The sequence below is a fragment of the Uranotaenia lowii genome, chromosome 2 (genome assembly GCF_029784155.1).
Source record: "Uranotaenia lowii strain MFRU-FL chromosome 2, ASM2978415v1, whole genome shotgun sequence".
Taxonomy (NCBI): Eukaryota; Metazoa; Arthropoda; class Insecta; order Diptera; family Culicidae; genus Uranotaenia; species Uranotaenia lowii.
Window position 1 is genome coordinate 123,317,884 of NC_073692.1, and position 6,000 is coordinate 123,323,883.

The window sequence follows — 6,000 nt, forward strand, 5'->3', positions numbered from 1 at the left end:
AAATTCGCTGAAAATGTAACTGCATTGAGAAGCATTAGCAGAGTGAAAGCGCCAGACCAGGTTGGTATCAACAAAGTAGCGAACCACCTTCCCACATAGATGCTGCAAATGCTAAATGGAACGGCAATATTTACTGCACCTTGCCGGAAGTAGCTTTCAATTTACTCAATTCACGATTGAATCCTTTCCGTTGTTTAGTAAGCACAACCTCTCTGATAAGCTTATCTTCATCGAATTACGGAGAGAATATCTGCCACCGGCTAACTTATTATCGAAGGCTTATGCTGTAGTTGTTTGATTTCATTATCATTTTTATCAAAAATTGCTTTCAAAATTGCACTTGCCTTATTCGGATATCACAAGAAAAACAATAATGTTCCATTGGACCATTTATTCAAGCCTTGTGAAATATAATATAAAGTTATATCCCACTATCCATCTACAGTAGTCTGGTCCACAACAATAATAATCCTTATTTTCGACACCAGCCTCTCCAGATTGGCGCCTTTAAGTTATAAAATGACTTTCTGAAAATTTCAGCTCAATTCGATGAAGCAAGAGCTGGCGCAAAAATGAACATACTTTCACTATTTATGTTCTAAAATATGTCTTCAGTATGACATAGAGCTCAAATATGCAGAATTTTTAGTTCAAACAATGATTGTATCGCAATACTTGTTTACAGTGGTAAGATATTTGCTAGTTTATGTGCAATTTTTACGCAATTTGTTGATATTTTTAGTATTGTTTAGGGGACATTACACTAGTTAACAAGATTAAAAAAAAGTTTAAAAAAGTTAACAAGTTTAAAAAAAAAATCGTTTATTAAATGACGGTCTCATGATTTTAGTGTTAAATCAGGTGCTGAATTCAAAAATTTCCAGCAAAACTGGGTTTGAATTATGCTCAAAGTATGATATTTTTCCAAACGAAAAAAAACTTGTACATAAATCTAAATATCTTGGGCTACATTTCATCAATTTGAAATCTTTTCCTTAATAGTGAAGGAAGCTAAACTTTCAAATGAAACATAAGAATTTCACTTTTTTTTGTCATATTTTTGCTAAGCCATGCAGTGTTGATGTAGTTATCATGTAATTTTTGCAAAAATATTGCAAAAATCTTCCATTTCTATACGCTAAAACAAGTGTTAAATTGAAATAATGTGATAGAAAATCTGAAAACTTGCAAATTGATAAAAAGTTCGAAAAACAACTTAATTTGATAATTCGTCGAAGATTCAGTGTTTCGTTTTTTTTTAAACCTAAAGGTGCAAAAATGTGCTAAACTAGGTCAAGTTTCTAATCCTCTTTTGGAAAATAATCTGTTATGACTTTTACAATTTTAACGGTTCATTTATTGAAAAGAACGGTATTTACACACCGCTTACTAACATTTTTGTGGTTATGATCTTAAAAAAATCATGAAAAAAAATTATCCTTGGTATCAACATATAGCTTCCAACTTCAGCTTTCATGGACTCAAGTTGAATTTTCCGAACATTTCTTCTTTGATCTACTGTCTTTTTTTCGAAGCATGCTTTTCGATTTTTTTTTTCTTCGACTATGAATAACGGAAAATATTGCAGCTGTGTATTGGCTGAGAAGCATATATGAGTTACATCACAAGGTTTCCAAATTTATAAATTTTTTAAAAATCGGTTCAGAAACAAGAGAGATATAGCGATTCTATGCGAAGATTTTCAAATTGACTCTATAGGTTAAATAAGGGAGTTTATATGTTCGGGTTTTCAGGGTGCGTCCATTAAAAAAAGTCATGATGCAAAAATGGAGATTTTTGATTTTATGAATTCATCGAAGGTCTCATAAGAATTTGATTAATTTGGATGTGCCTAATCAAAGATACAAGCCATCAAACTTCCCAAGTTGGCATATTGACACTCAAGAGCGGATAAAGATCAAAGTTACATTAGTAAAGCTTAGTTCAATTAGAATGTTGATTAAGAAAATTACTTGTATGCCTATTTTTTCAGAATTTCGAATTTACGCGTTTTCGGAGTATTGACGATACACGAGACGATAAGACGCCGCATCCTTTAAAAATGAACTTTGAACCAACGTATGAATTTCCATAACAATGGACCTTCTCTCCTTGATATTTTGGTTACTGATTCGCCAAACTTAATCTCCAGATTTAATCAGTTTTCCTTGCCTGGCGTTTCGAATCACGATTTAATATTTGCTTCTTTAAACCTCTCAACCATTTCAAAACCCTATGAATACTGGTTCCGAGACTACAAAAATTATAATACCGAAGATTTATTTAATCATATTTCTAATTTTCCGTGGAATTTCTTTTATAGCATCAATAATTCCGATATTTTGGTAGAAATTTTCAATGACTTTATAGTTAACGTACATAAAACTTATTTTCACCTGAAATTCAGAAACTTTAGAGAGAATTCCTGGTTCAATAATGAAATCCAATTAGCCAATCAAAAAAACTTTGGAACAATATTAAAAGACTTGGACTTAGTAAACGGCAGGTTGACACCCACACTATAAACTACTCTGCATCAGTGATCAATGAGTAATTCTCCTCGCATTTTACGCAAAGAAATTATGCCGAAGTTATGATTCCTAGAAGCACAGAAAGTTACCAGTTCAGAAACATTGAAATCTACGAAATCGTGAATGCTGTTTCTTCTTTAACATCAGATGCCATTGGTCTTGACAACATTCCTCTAAAGCTCGTTTAATTCTTCCTCAAATATTACCCATTCTTTCCAACTTTTTCAATACGATAATCTCAACATCCATTTTTCCATCAGTGGAAAAAGGTCAAAGTTATTCCTACAGCTAAGAAACCTAATAATAACGAAATAACAAACTTTCGACCAATTAGCATTTTATCTTCAGTTTCAAAATTATTTGAAAAACTTATTTAACTCTAAATTATCGAATATATTAATACTAATAATTTGCTCACCATTTTTCAGTCAGGATTTAGATCATCACACAGGACTGAAACAGTGCTGTTGAAAGTTCATAATGACATTTCACTAGCCCTTGACAAAAAAGGACTATCTGTTCTAATTCTACTCGATTTTACCAAAGCATTCGACAGTGTTTCCCATGTAAAACATATACACAGACTCGTCACTCAATTTAATTTCAGCAGACCAGCAGCACAAATGATTCTTTCATATTTACAAGACCGCACTCAAGCCGTATGTATTGATGAAACAGTATCGAATTTTATTCCTAAACTCTCTGGTGTCCCTCAGGGATCAATATTAGGCCCACTACTCTTCTCTCTTTTTATCAATGATTTGCCCAATGTTATCCAACATTGTAAGGTTCAGATGTTTGCTGACAATGTTCAAATATACATGTGTGATGATACCTAATACTCTATTCCTGACATGAGCCGTAGAATTAACGTCGATCTAAAAAATATTTACGAATGGTCAGTTCATAACCTTCTCCATTAATCCAGCTAAATCTAAAGCAATGATTTTAAGCTCACGTAAATCTCCTATCGAGGCACCTCTTTTGCATATAAGTAATGGAGCAAAAAGTTTCATAGAGTATGCTGAAAATCTGGGAGTTATATTTGACAAGAAGCTTAATTGGAAAAAGCACGTGACTATTCAATGTGGCAAAATATATGGTCACTCAAAAAGCTGAACCCAACTACTAGATATTTCGATACACAAACTAAACTGAAACTTTTTAAAGCTTATGTTTATGGGGATTTTTTTTTATTATCTGACAATTTGCGCCAGGGGTCTTCAGATTTTCCCCAAAATTGAAAATTTGGTTCATTTTTGCGTCTTGAAAACACATGTATTTTTTCAGATTTCTAACATTTTTATTTTTTGAGTTAGCTGCGGTTAAATTTTTTTGTCAATAAAAAATAACCATTTTTCAAAGCTACATAACTCTGTTATTTTTCAACGGAAATTATAAAATAGCACATCAAAATGAATTGAAATTTCACCAGCTTTCCAAATAAAATAGTTGGAAAAAAATAATTAAAGACCTTCAATATGAAAAGTTGTAAATAAACTTTAAATGGCGTCTGAAATTACCGTCTGCACCACCAAATATTTTGCAAAAAATACCATTGAATAGCTCAATTTATGACGCAACTTTCATCTGAAGACACCAAAGTAGGCCATCAACTCCTTGAAAAGTTATGAAAGAAATAATGACGATAAATCTCTTTTTTTGCGACGAAAACAAACAATGGTCTAACAACTGCGCTCACATATAGAGGTAGCGCGCACTTCTTACAACATGGAAACAAAAGAACTTATCAAAGCAGGTAAAAAACACTACTTTTTTGTGCTTTGTAGAGTGTTTGCAGCATAACTGACTTTAAATTTTAACCAAAATTCTTAGTATCGTATTGTTAATGTGATATAACAAATAATGGAAATGTTGCTTTTACAACCTGGTTATATGTTATATAACTTATTAACTTTTCGATCAAAGATCATTGTGAAGCATAATCAATGCCAATAGTAGAAGGTTCAGTCCCTGTGTTTGTATTTCATTTTTTAATCACAAAAATGTGATAAAAAAATGAAATATAGACGTGATTTACATAGTTTTTATATCGGGAGCTAAGCACTGGACACCAAAATCCTTTACCATTGATCAAAAACAAAGAGTGTGGCACAAATGTAGAAATAATCGAAGACATCAGTATGGCCAGCCCAGGCTGTAAAAAGCATCATTTCTATTGTAGGTAATATAACATTGAAAATATGATACTTTTACCGAATTCGTTTTCTCCATTCGCCAGTTTTGAGGATTACCATACTAGAACAAACATAATTCGTCGTCAGTGTTTTGCTACCTCGATTGCTCACAAACGAATCTTCAGTGTTCCACCGTCCATTTTAAATCAAATCTGGAGAATTACGGATGCAAAACTGAGCGCATAAACTTCTAAAAATGACAGCAAAATTTGCAAAACTTGTTGTGACCTGGTGCAAAACTGGATATAAACGAATACGTTATAAGATTTTTGGATATAACATGAAGTCAGTTTAGTTGCATAACAGTCCCATATGCAATTGTGATAAATTGTGATCACCACTTTCGGCATAAACGAAAATCGTTTCTAGGTTGTCATAATAAATCGTAAGATCTGAAATTTTCGAAATTGGGTTATTGGTAAGGTCGAGAGCACCATTTTTATTAATTATTGGACTGTTAAATGACCATGGTTTCAAACCTTTTTTAAATCTACTCGCATAACAGTCCCATACAGAATATTTTTTTCTCACCAAGCTACTTTCTAAGTCTTAAATTTGATCATTTTTTAACTTCTGAAAGCAATTTTCAGAAAAAGAAACATAAAAAATATCATAAATTCCACATTGTAAGTTGAATTTTTTTTACGATTTTTGATTGCATCCGATAGTTTTCGCTCAGGAAGTCATTTCTAAGGAAGTCAGACCTGCCTTCGAAAACTCGCGTGCATCATTCGACATCAAGTGAGTTAAATTTTTTTAAATGATTCAAAGCAATTAATTAAAGACTATTTCGCCGAAAGAAGTAACCAAATCCGCGGTATTTCACATATGGAACTGTTATTCGGGTATATTTCATATAGGACAGCCACAAATTGATATTTTTTTCGAAATTTGTAGAACAAAACCTCTTTTTTTAGTGTTTTATTTTGAATCCCTATGTTGACCTAAAATGACTAAAATTCACATGAGACTGTTATGCGAGTAGGGGCAGTCAACAAAGCACAAAAAAATAGTGTTTTTTACCTGCTTTGATAAGTTCTTTTGTTTCCATGTTGTTAGAAGTGCGCGCTACCTCCATATGTGAGTGCAGTTGTTCGACCATTGTTTGTTTCCGATGCAAAAAAAGAGATTTGTTGTCATTATTTCTTTCATAACTCTTCAAGGAGTTGATGGCCCACTTTGGTGTCTTCAGATGAAAGTTGCGTCATAAATTGAGCTATTCAATGGTATTTTTTGCAAAATATTCGGTGGTGCAGACGGTAATTTTAGAC